This window comes from Perca fluviatilis, chromosome 8, assembly GCF_010015445.1.
Source record: "Perca fluviatilis chromosome 8, GENO_Pfluv_1.0, whole genome shotgun sequence".
Lineage (NCBI taxonomy): Eukaryota > Metazoa > Chordata > Actinopteri > Perciformes > Percidae > Perca > Perca fluviatilis.
The window spans coordinates 14,221,122-14,232,788 of NC_053119.1; the positions used below are offsets into that span (position 1 = coordinate 14,221,122).

General features: G+C 39.4%; 1 long non-coding RNA gene across 1 annotated transcript; it reads right to left on the minus strand.

Moving 5' to 3' along the window:
- Positions 1-2,075: 2,075 nt before the first annotated feature.
- On the minus strand, positions 2,076-11,409 carry LOC120564470. The gene is made up of 2 exons (XR_005640108.1): positions 5,177-11,409; positions 2,076-3,075 (listed from the first exon to the last, which is right to left on the minus strand). It is a non-coding gene; the product is annotated as an uncharacterized LOC120564470 (long non-coding RNA).
- Positions 11,410-11,667: the final 258 nt, after the last annotated feature.

Sequence of the window (11,667 nt, forward strand, 5' to 3'; positions counted from 1 at the left end):
ACAGTAGACAGCGCCGACAATACTATACCCCTCCGAGACTCACCATGAGCAAACACACGGCTGATTCAGGCATAAGTTGGACAGCCATGTTGGGATCCTCCTTTAGTTTCTTGTGGAAAGGGAACGTTGTCAATTTCCTGGAGCGTCTCTCTTCGTTATCCTCTTCCTCGTTCCTTTTATTCTCGGTCTTCACCTAGGAAGCAAGCTCACCTCTGTCCAGATGAAGTCCTTTGACTGTCCTTAACCACCTCCCTCTGTCTCTCAGTCAGTGCTGCAGATAGCCTCTGGTCTCTGGTTGTAATGCCACAGTCCCTGGAGAGCCTGTGACTCCCCAGTCTCTCTGCGACTCTTCAGACTGAGCGAAAAGCAATCCTCCTTCTTCCAGTTCTTTGATCTGAGAGCAGAGCAGACATCCCCCCCCCACTCCCCCTTTCACTTTTAAAACACTCCCCGCAGACCCCACGCCCACCTCCCCCAAACCCCTGTGACTCGGGCGCCTCTTGCTAAATGCTCCCCTCCCTCTGTTGCTGCCTTCTGCCTCCCTTTTTCAGTCTACTCTCCTCACAACACAAAGCACATCCAGGCGTGCACGTGGGTTTTTGGTCTATTCTTTTTCCTGAGGATGTCCTGTTGCTGCTCCACAGGAAGTAACCTGCATCAGGGATGCTCCCCAGTCTAAAGCACCTCTCCACTGTGGTGGGAATGACAGACGCTCACCTCAGCTCTCCACTCAGACATCCAGCGCAGAAAGATCCCCTTTAAACTGATCCCCTACCTCATATATCATCAGCAGGAGACAAGGGCAGAGATGGAAGCAAATAAAGGAGAGTATGATAGACAGTTTCAAAAGGACAGAGGATGAGGGAAAAGGCAGCCACGAGGAGAGACATGTAGTGGAGATAGCAGCCACTGGTAAGAGAGGTCCACACTGTGCTGAGCATAAATGAGGGTGGGTGGAGAAGAGGGAGGGGAGAGAGCGATGGAAATGCAGAGAGCGAGAGCAGACCGCGCCTATCAACGGCAGCCAAAACAGCAAGGCAGCATGGGATGTGAGTAAATACACCTCAGCTCGCTTAATGAACAGGGTGTGCATGTGTGACATATGATTTACATCCATAGTAGCTGTCATGTTCACTGACACCTGTGCTACAGACTGTCAATTGGCATTCATAATTTAGCGTGGCTTGTGTCTTGTGTGTGCATGGGAGAGCATGCGTGGTGGAGAGATAAAGAAAAGTAATGAGAGGGAGATTCTCGAGAGAAGGTCAGAAATCATGAAATCATAGGAATAAAGAATGCTGTAGCTGGAGAGAAGGCTCAAGGCTCAGTGCAATCAATTAGCACCAGCTCAGCTTTAAATATTGTTATTTTGAGCAAATGTATGCACACGCATGATTCTGTGGGTGGGTGAACAGCTGGGTACATAATCCCAGCATTGTGCTTACTGTAAATAATTTAACAATTTAAGAAAAAATATTTAACAATCATTTTTCTCAAAAGACCCAGTTGAAACTAGTTCCATTACATGTATTTCTACCAGCATGATTCTACTGTATGTGAGTGTTTTTTTTTTTTTTTTAAAGACCCCCCTCCAATGAAAGTCAAATTTTGAACTGTCAACATGTCTTTAATTGTCAACGTGTCCATATCGTGTTTTTTATATGTTACAAGACATCATGAGCGTCAAAAGCAGCAAACCTCATGGCTGAGCGTTTCAGCCTTGGAACTGCAGTGTAGCAATGGCTCAAAAACATGGATTCAGACAGCCAAGGTTTCATACGTCACATATCTAAGGAATCTATCCTATCAACTTGCAGGGGGCTTTCCATAGCGTTAGCATAAAGCTAGGGTGAAATAAGGGACATTCGAGGAGAAGCCAGGGGTAGGCTACGTATTGGTATTTTGCAAGCTAAGTTTCACTTTTTTCAAAACAAAGGCAAAGACATACGCTGTGTCAGCCACTGCCAGTAACAAGCTAACAAGCTAACAAACAACCTAAACAAATCAAAGATGCTAATGTGGTGTATTTTGTAGCGATGCTGCATTGCTGGGTGGAAAGGAATCCGTCGACACTGTTTCTTGATTATAAAGGTTTATTTACATCAAAGAAATCAGCATCATGTACAAGCTCTGCAGAACTCGGAGAGGACCGCTTCTCAGATTCTCAAAAGTCACTCTAAAGTTCTTTGTGTGTGTGCCACATGTGTATATTCCATGAATTGGGGTGGGATCAATAACTGACCAATGGCTTCATGCCAACTGGCTCTGTCCTGGAGGGCCCCATTGATAACACTTTTCCAGATGTGTCTTCTGAAAGTAGGCTAAAGTTCATCACTTCTAGCTACATATAGATAGTTCAGATATGACCTAAATACAAGTTATAGAATGATCAGAATAAAGTAGGATGTTAATATACCTCATTTCCCCCCTTAGACTAATTAAGTCTCGAAACAAAAAGGAGTAAGATTGGTACAAAATAACACTCTCCATTACATCATGTTTCTTGTAGTATAACCTTAGCAATAACACAAGTTTTCATAGAGTGTGAACAATTTCTAGGAAGTGTAAACAAACATTTTATGGAGTGTAAGAGTGAAAAACCTGTCCGGCAGACAGAAATTCTCTCACGGCCCCTCTGCCCCAGGCGACCACCTTCAGTACTCCAGATCAATTAAAAATCTTTTTATCAATTCATGTAATGTCTTGGTGTAATCGAATACATATGACAGCCTCAGAAATCAAAATAAAATCAAAACAAAGTCCCAATTTAGACTGATCAAATCATCGGATCTGTAAAAGGACCTCGCCTTACCTAGACCCCGCTGTCCCTAAGCGTCAAGAAAAACATAAAAACATCTGAGGTCTCCATGTGCATCCCACAACAAAACATTCTTCTTCAAACAGTTTTAATACAAAATGAATATGACACAAAGAATATATCCACTGCATCTCCTTCGCAGTGTCGAACGTTCAATGTAGCGTCGATGGAATCTGAACATTTCATCACTGTATCCTTGTTCAAAATCCTCCAGTCCATTTTTATTGTCCATATTCAAGTATTTACCCGATATGCTTCTGGAAGAAAAGAGAACACCAACCAGTATCTTTGCAAAACAACACATAAAAGAAAACAAATCAAAATTACTATGAATGAATCAGAAATCAAAAATAATATGAATGAATCACATATGAATCACATGAATCACATTCCATTTCCCCCCTTTGATAAATAAAAAACACTAAACAATATTCAAAGAAATGTGAAAATGACGGCAAAATCAGATAAAAAATTGATATCTTTCCATCAATACTCCTAGATTTATCCTCAAATGATAGGATTCAAGATTACGAAAGTGTGTATTGTCTCTCTTCACTCTACTTTCAGAACTAGAATCAGATTGAACTGTAGCAAGTGCGTCCCTCTTTTTGCAACACAAGCTAACCCATATGCTTCCTAAATCCCTAAATGCAAAAAGCACACAGTAAAAACATAAACCATAGACTAAAAATTAAACCAAAGCCTTATTTTAAATGAAATGTCCAAATCCCTCTTTGCTGACCATTGATAGTCAGCAACAAAAGTTATGCCATTTTAAAGATAACTCTTATCCTAATGTATCAATCACACCTTCAACAAATTAAATCAAACAAATTGACCAAATCATAAACCTCCCCATTTTTTATTAACACATATGGATGTAGCCAATTAGATAGAGAAGACCAAATTTATTTTAAGAGCCAATCATTTTGTAGCATATAATTACGCACTTTCTACAATGTATCACACATAACTCTCTCTTCACTGTTTATTTAACAGATAGTGGGTGTAATAGATCTCCTTATGTTAAACACCCCTTCTTTCAACCTCATCTACTTGACATTCCTGTATAAACTGGACTGAAGCTGAAAAATAACCTGACACACAGCAATATACTAGCATAAAGCAATGTAGCCACCTTGCCACATTATGCAATTATAACCATGCATATATTAGTCAATACTGAATTCTCATTGCTCAATGCAAGCCATCATTGAAATTTAGACTGATACTTAAACTAACATCTCAACACATCAGTGTAACATGTTGAACTGTGAAACTTATCCTAAACTCTTCATACCAAGTCTACTCGCAAATGTAATGTGCAGAACAATCGTTCCTCTCCCTTACATTGTTTCTGTAATTAATAAGCCAACATTTTAATCTCTATCAAAATTCAATGAATTGCAGAGCTTCACTCTGGAGTCTTTGTAAGTTATTTTACCTTCTAACCCTACAGGTTAGAATCCTACAGGCTTCAGTAACACCACTGCAACTTATGCAGAATAATGAAATTCAAATCAGATTTCTAAACCTCTATATAAATGACAAAAAATGCTGATCCATCATTGGACTGTAATAACTGATTTCCATTCGTGAATCTATACTTAGAAAGAATAATATGAACAGATTACTGATACACTGTAAACAACCAATTAACCAATGCAAAAACTTTTCATTTGACTAAGATATATCTGTGAGTGGAAGTTATCTTATCTTTTCTCACATTATTACTGTTACTATTTTCATGCATCCCATATGGTCCTAATGACACTCGTGATACCACTTGCCCTTCTTTTTGTGTTAAAGATAAAAGGTGCATTTACAAACTACATCCAAGAATAGTTTACTGATGTTAATGTCAGGCTATTTTCACTAATAGTCTCACAATTGTTCTAAGCTTATTTTTAATGAAATTCTGAGAACAGCACTCTCAATCTGCTGTTTGTATCAACTTTACATTAATCCAATTCAAATTTATACATGAGATCACTTCCCAATAAATTATCTGAACAGCACTCAAATAATAGATGCATATTCAAAAATTGATGTCACTGGAGCACAAAAATAAAACCGTGAAATGTTCTTTTAACATTTCCTGACACACCAACTGAAATAACATGTTTGTCACTAATTTTGTTAGAAGCTGTCACAGGTCATTTCAAATTGAATAGAATGTATATCTCCAGGTACTGACAAAATGTAAGATTTTCATACCAAGTTGCTTAATTTAGAGGCTTATCCTAACCCTTCATATAGATGTGTTCACATAAGAGTAACTCTATTTTAAAAGTAGAACCAATTACTTCTTTAGAGTATATGTATTTTCAAAATGTGTGTTGTCAGTGCATTACCTACTTTCTATTCGTCGTTATGCGTTGATGTGCGCCAGAGCAAATCCGGTCTCTCTCCCCTCCTTCTCTGGTCAATCTGCAGATGTCCACGCTCATCTGTGGGGATCTATACCAACTTGTGACTGTCCTTGTCCTCAATTGTTGGATCTCTTTCCGGGCCTGATGACACCTCCTTTCAGATCTTCTGGGCACCTCTAGAATCCTGGCTCCAGACCCCTGTGAGGGTTCATCGGTCCTCCAATTGGCCTTAACTGGCCCCTGAATCCTCTTCTGTAATTTCCTCTAGGATTCCATCCTGGTATATTGCAATCACGGGAAAAGTGTCCATCCTGTCCACAATTGAAACACGCTTGTGAAGATATAAAATATGGATCATATCTTCCAGCTCGTCCTCTTCCTCTTCCTCTCCAGTTCTGTATCTGTCCAGAAGCTAGCTGTGGGTATATAATAACTGGAATCACTAATGGTGACTGTTGATTTGGTGAACACTGATTTTGCATAACCAGTGCCTGCTTCTTGTCCTTCCTGTCCTTATCTTTCTCCAGCTGCATTCGATTGGGTTTTCTGGGAGTTTCTCGGTCTTGTTCTTTCTGCTCATGTTCCTTTTTCCTATATAGCTCTACTTGGTGAGCTACATGATCTGCATAGACATTTTTTGCCATGCTTCCAAGTACAACCACCTCTTCCAGTTTGCTCCTCACTTGTTCTTCTCTCGATCCTGCTTCTCACCTGTCTGCCCGCTCTCAGCCCCAGGGGATATCCAGCACCTGCATCACTCATTTTTTTTGTTCAATAAACCTCAATACCTGTTCTGACCTTTTTCCGTATCTGCGCTTGAATCCAGGCAGCCCAGCCTAACAGATCTGTAAAGATCTTTATCAATTTCAGCATCATACATCTTCTGAGTCCAGGTGAAGTTGAGCTGAACTCCTCAAACTTCATTTCATCTGTGAATGTTCAACAAAGTACTTTGTGGGCATGTATGACATTGCTTCTTTAATGTCAGTCTCTGATCATGCCCTGAAAACCATCTGGGTGTCTGCTTCAACCACTCAATCATGGGCAGTTGCAAATCTGTCACCCCTCCTTTTCTGCTGCTCCAACTCCAGAGGTGTTTCTGGTGCCAGTATGTTGGGGATGGGACCAAAGTTGCACGCTGAATATTGTGTCTGTTGGATTGAGGTCATGTAGTACAGGGTCTGGTATTGTCCGTCACTGGTTCTGTAGCTTGGTGGGGGAGTGAGACAGGTCCGCTCTGACATCCATCGAGGCACACTGAATAAACACAAAGCACAACTCCTCCAAGAGGCATTAGCCTACTTTAATCATACTCATTTTGGTTTTCTTAATTCTCTTTCTACATTATAACCTATGACACCATTGATTCAAAATGTTGCTATAAAAATATTACCTAAGTAAGAGAAGTATCATAAAATATGTACTTCAAGTACTAAAAGTAACAACACAGAAAAGTCCCCACATTTTAAACTGGAAATGATCACAGTAGTTGTATCAATCAACTAAGTATTCAAGCAGCTAATCATTTCAACCAAACTTGTAGGCGTATTTGTTGGGCAGTCCAACAATAATAAAACATCATATTTCATAAACATATGTTTCATCTACACAAATCCTAAATCTTTTTTTTAATTTGTGATATGTCGGATCACAATAATATCTAAAAGCAATTCGTCTTGGAAATTACCATTAGTCATTCCTGAAAATTACCTAATTTGTCTCTCTTTCCTAGGTTTTGGTGCTTGTGATATAACAATTTTTTACCACTCTCATCTAAACGTTTACCCTCCTGTAGATTGTAGCCCAAATACTGCAGTTATCTCTGTACCAACAATATTAATATGAACCCCATTATCCTAATTCAAAAATACATTAATCTCTTTCTTTGTCTTTCTGTCACTTTCACAACACTCTCTTTCTGTCTTTAACTAACTTAGTACATTTTTGTACCCTTAACTTTCCCTTAAAGTTATGCCTTATTTTCTTTCCATTGTCTCATAAAACTTTCTTTTCCCTTTCTGTTTTCCCTTTCTGCAACACATGCTTACCATTTTCTCTCAACTTTCCTAATTATCTTTTGTAACAATTGTTACCCCTTTAATATACAAAGTATATGAACCAGCTCAGTCTAATGTTTCATTAAGATTGAATTAACTCGCTGTTTCTTCACAGGAATCGGATTCATTTGTTCTGTTTCCCACCTTCACAAATGTCACTCATTTCCTTGGCACAATGACATGACCATATGTGACAGTGGAGAACTTTAAGCAAAATCAAAAACCTTATAAAATTGTCGAATTTTGAATTATTTTATTCAAAGTCAAATCATTTTAGATGTCTCGCCACTCAAAACAAGTGATCCAACATTTTGGAATGGCAGAGGTGACAATCCTGGAGCCCAGCAATCAGTCCTCTCATCTCTTACTTCCAATAGAGGTATAGAGGCTGGAATTTTCTTATTCCAGGGTGATCAATCACTGGTCTGGGTTCCAGATGCAAATCACCTATGCCAGCTGTTAATATCTTTCTTTCCTTCCCCTTTTTTTTTTTTTTTTTTTCCTTCAGGCTTGAGCCTTGTTTATGCCTACTTTATCCTCAAATCTTTCTCCCAATTTTTCTTTTCATGCTTCAGAAGCAAGCATAGTTAAGGTTTCCTAATTAGAAAGACATTTTAAATTATTATACCATTTTTCTAGATGTTTTATGACATTTTTCTATTTTTCTTTCTTTATATCTGTCAACACAACTCTCATTTATAGATTCAATGGATCTCAATCAAATAGTTTCATAGTCAAACAACCGCTACTTTAACAAACAGAATACTGCACCTCAAGCTGCACCTAAGTCTGAAAGTCTCCCCCTTTCTTATCTTTGCAGCACAGGCTGCAGCACCCCAGTGCAGGCAGGGAGTGGCTTAAACGTCTGTGGACCCTAACATTCCTTAAATTCTAGACATGCGCAGTTTCAGTTGCCAGTGCAACTTCAGAGTGACAAGTTCTCCAAAATCGCACTCCCAACTCAGCAACACAAAACAAAACCCACAAACCAACACAAAACATACAACACAAATCCTACTTTGAAACTTCTTAATTCGACTATAGTCTATTTTCTCTCTTTTTCTTCTTCACTTATTTTACCCTAATCTGCCAACCTATACTTTTTTTTTTTTTATCTAAAACATATCTTCTCTATAAGATCATAACGTCCTTCCAGAAGGCTCATATATTTTAACACATTCAAAAACGTTCCCTCCAAAGCAGAGGCGTAGGCAGTAATGGGCGGCACTGGCCCGCCCACTTTACTCACTGGCCCGTCCAGCCAAGTTTGATCAAAATATGTTTTGTTATGAAAAATATTCAACTATATATATTATAGTTCTGTGTGTTTAATGTGTATTTTCTTCTGATTAAAACAAAACTGTTTAAACCAAACCATCAAACAATTACTAGATCAAACGCCTTCGGAATGTAGTTGGTTGCTATGGTAACAACAGGCAGACTCTCCGGGCTGCCTTCAGCAGCTAACGTTAGCTAGCTGGCTGTTTAGACAACGTAGCTAGCTACCACGGATGTGTTAAGCAATGCACTGTTAAAAGCGTTACCGCGACAACAATGGCTTATCTTTAAAGTGGTATGGACAGTTTTCTTGGATGGAATCCAGTGTAAATAAGGACGAGCTTTTCTGCAGTATGTGCAGACATTTCCCCAGCGGAGCTGACAGCCCATCAGAGAGAGAGGAGGCCCTCACACAGGTAACATTAAGTCAAACGTCTTTCACGCTTCTTGTGTTATTAATTAAGTAACCTAGCTAACCTAGTAACCTTCCTATTTTTAGTAAGAAATGGTAAATGTATAACTTCTCTGTGAGTGACCTAGTTTTGAGTTTTCTTTGACCCTGTCACTGCCGTGGACTTAATACACTGTCTAAGATTTGGCACCTGGCTGGCCACTTTTCATTATATCTTTCATAATTTAGCTAAACAATGCTTGGCTGGAAGTTTTCATTCTTTGATTTTCTTTTACTGCTGGTAGCCATTTGCTGCTCATGATCTGACCATAGTCCTGAAGCAACAATGCTGTTGCATTGTTACATGTGTGATTTCTGTCTGATGTAGCTAGGCTATTCTATGTCCTCTAGTATGTAAATGCCTTCTCTGCTGTGTGGGTTCATGTTTAGTTGCCACTTTGAGCAATAAAAGGGTTAATTTTATAACTGTGCTGTGCAGAGCCAATGCTGTGCAGAGCCAATGCTGCTGTTGCTGCCGTATGTTACAATCTACAGGTTTTTGTCTAGGCTATATTGTTGTGTACAAACTTTTTAGACAGAGCTTTGTTGGTTGAGCATGTTGTAGACAGTACTGTTATTGTCGTTGTAATGCAGTATGTTGGAAGGTAAAATCGTTGCTGTTTTTTTCAGTTAGTCCTTTTTGCTACTTCGTCTTTTAGAAAATGGCCCACCCACTTTTGTACTGGCCCGCCCAAAATACTATTTCTGCCTACGCCCCTGCTCCAAAGGGGACTCATAGTTTTAACAGATTTTCAAAAACGTTCTCTCAAGAAAAGACTCACTCTTTAACAAACTTTGGAAACGACTCATAGTTTTAACCGTAATAACCAGAATATCGTAACTTAAACTCCTGTTCCCAACCAAAACAGATATTCATATGTATATATATATATATTTAATGAACAAAATATCATCATGACATAAGCCACGCACACACAGTCTATCACACACCGCAGAGGCACCGCTGTTCTCACACACACTCTCTGTCTCTCATACACACATGAAAACTAGTTATTCAGCAACAAGAATGCATTCATTATAGGCCTACAATTCCTAAAGCATGATTCCGCCGTTTCCTTTTTCTTGAATTTCTGTTACCTTTTGAGGTATAGACTACAATGCGAGATTACTTCAGACATAAATTCGTCAACCCATGAAATCCGTAATTTCCATTGCAGTTTATTCTACACCCCCAGTTCCTAGAACTGACCTGAAACTTCACCTAGTCATTTTCAGGTTTTGTGGCCTGAGCTAGTCTCGCCTTATCCAAGGTCTTTAACCAAATTAACGGCGTTATTATCCTTATTTCCTTATTCCCCTTATTTCCTTTATTTTCTCTTATTTCCCTTTATCTTCTCCAAGACAAATTTCCCTAGCCAGGGTTATCAACTCTTTTTTTTTTTTTAAATCCAATGTGATTCCTTAAAGCCTATTTTTGCGCTCTCGCATGGTTATTTTAGCTTATTTTTGCACTCTTGCATGGTTATTTTTGCTTATTTTTGCGCTCCCGCATGGTTATTTTAGCTTATTTTTGCGCTCTCGCATGGTTATTTTAGCTCACCCGTTACTAATTAGGCTATAGTACACATTATCCTCTGTTCTCCACTTTACTTCACTTTTCCTCTATTTCCCCCTTTTTGCGTTGGCTCACAACGCAAACCAAATTTAAAACCGAGTCCCAACCACACAGCAATCACAACATGGCCCACGCACAGATCCGAAACGGTGCGACCAGACAGCACACACACAGCCTCAATGAACTAACTGACGCCCCAAACTTGCGAGAAATGCTCACCCTTTTCGCTAGCCTTTGGAAGCGGAAGTCAGTCCGTCGAAGCCCCCCAGTGATGCGGCCGCGGTCCCAACTCGCCCGAAGTTCGTGACGCCAAATATGTGGTGTATTTTGTAGCGATGCTGCATTGCTGGGTGGAAAGGAATCCGTCGACACTGTTTCTTGATTATAAAGGTTTATTTACATCAAAGAAATCAGCATCATGTACAAGCTCTGCAGAACTCGGAGAGGACCGCTTCTCAGATTCTCAAAAGTCACTCTAAAGTTCTTTGTGTGTGTGCCACATGTGTATATTCCATGAATTGCTGTGGGATCGATAACTGACCAATGGCTTCATGCCAACTGGCTCTGTCCTGGAGGGCCCCATTGATAACACTTTTCCAGATGTGTCTTCTGAAAGTAGGCTAAAGTTCATCACTTCTAGCTACATATAGATAGTTCAGATATGACCTAAATACAAGTTATAGAATGATCAGAATAAAGTAGGATGTTAATATACCTCACTAACCATTCTGATACGTCTGCTAGTGTTTTTTTGGCGCACGATCAATCACAGCAGAGTATTTTAACAAACATTTAAAATGTGTCTGGAGGAGGACTTTACTGTAAAGTCTAACAAAATCAGATATTTAGAGTGTAGAACTAAACTTAAAGAATAATTCACATTTACTCACAAAAGATTTTTTTGGTCTGATGAGAGATCACATGTATATTCTTCATCTATTTTAAGGTCACTCGGTGGTGACTAATATAAACGATTAAGTCTCAGTCACAGCAAAGCTTCCATAGGCTGGATCACACACCAAAAGCAGCAAACACGTTATAGATGGGAGGAGATTGCCACATCTGCAATAATACTTTTCTTACCACATCCCCACCCCATTCAGATAAGAAAAACC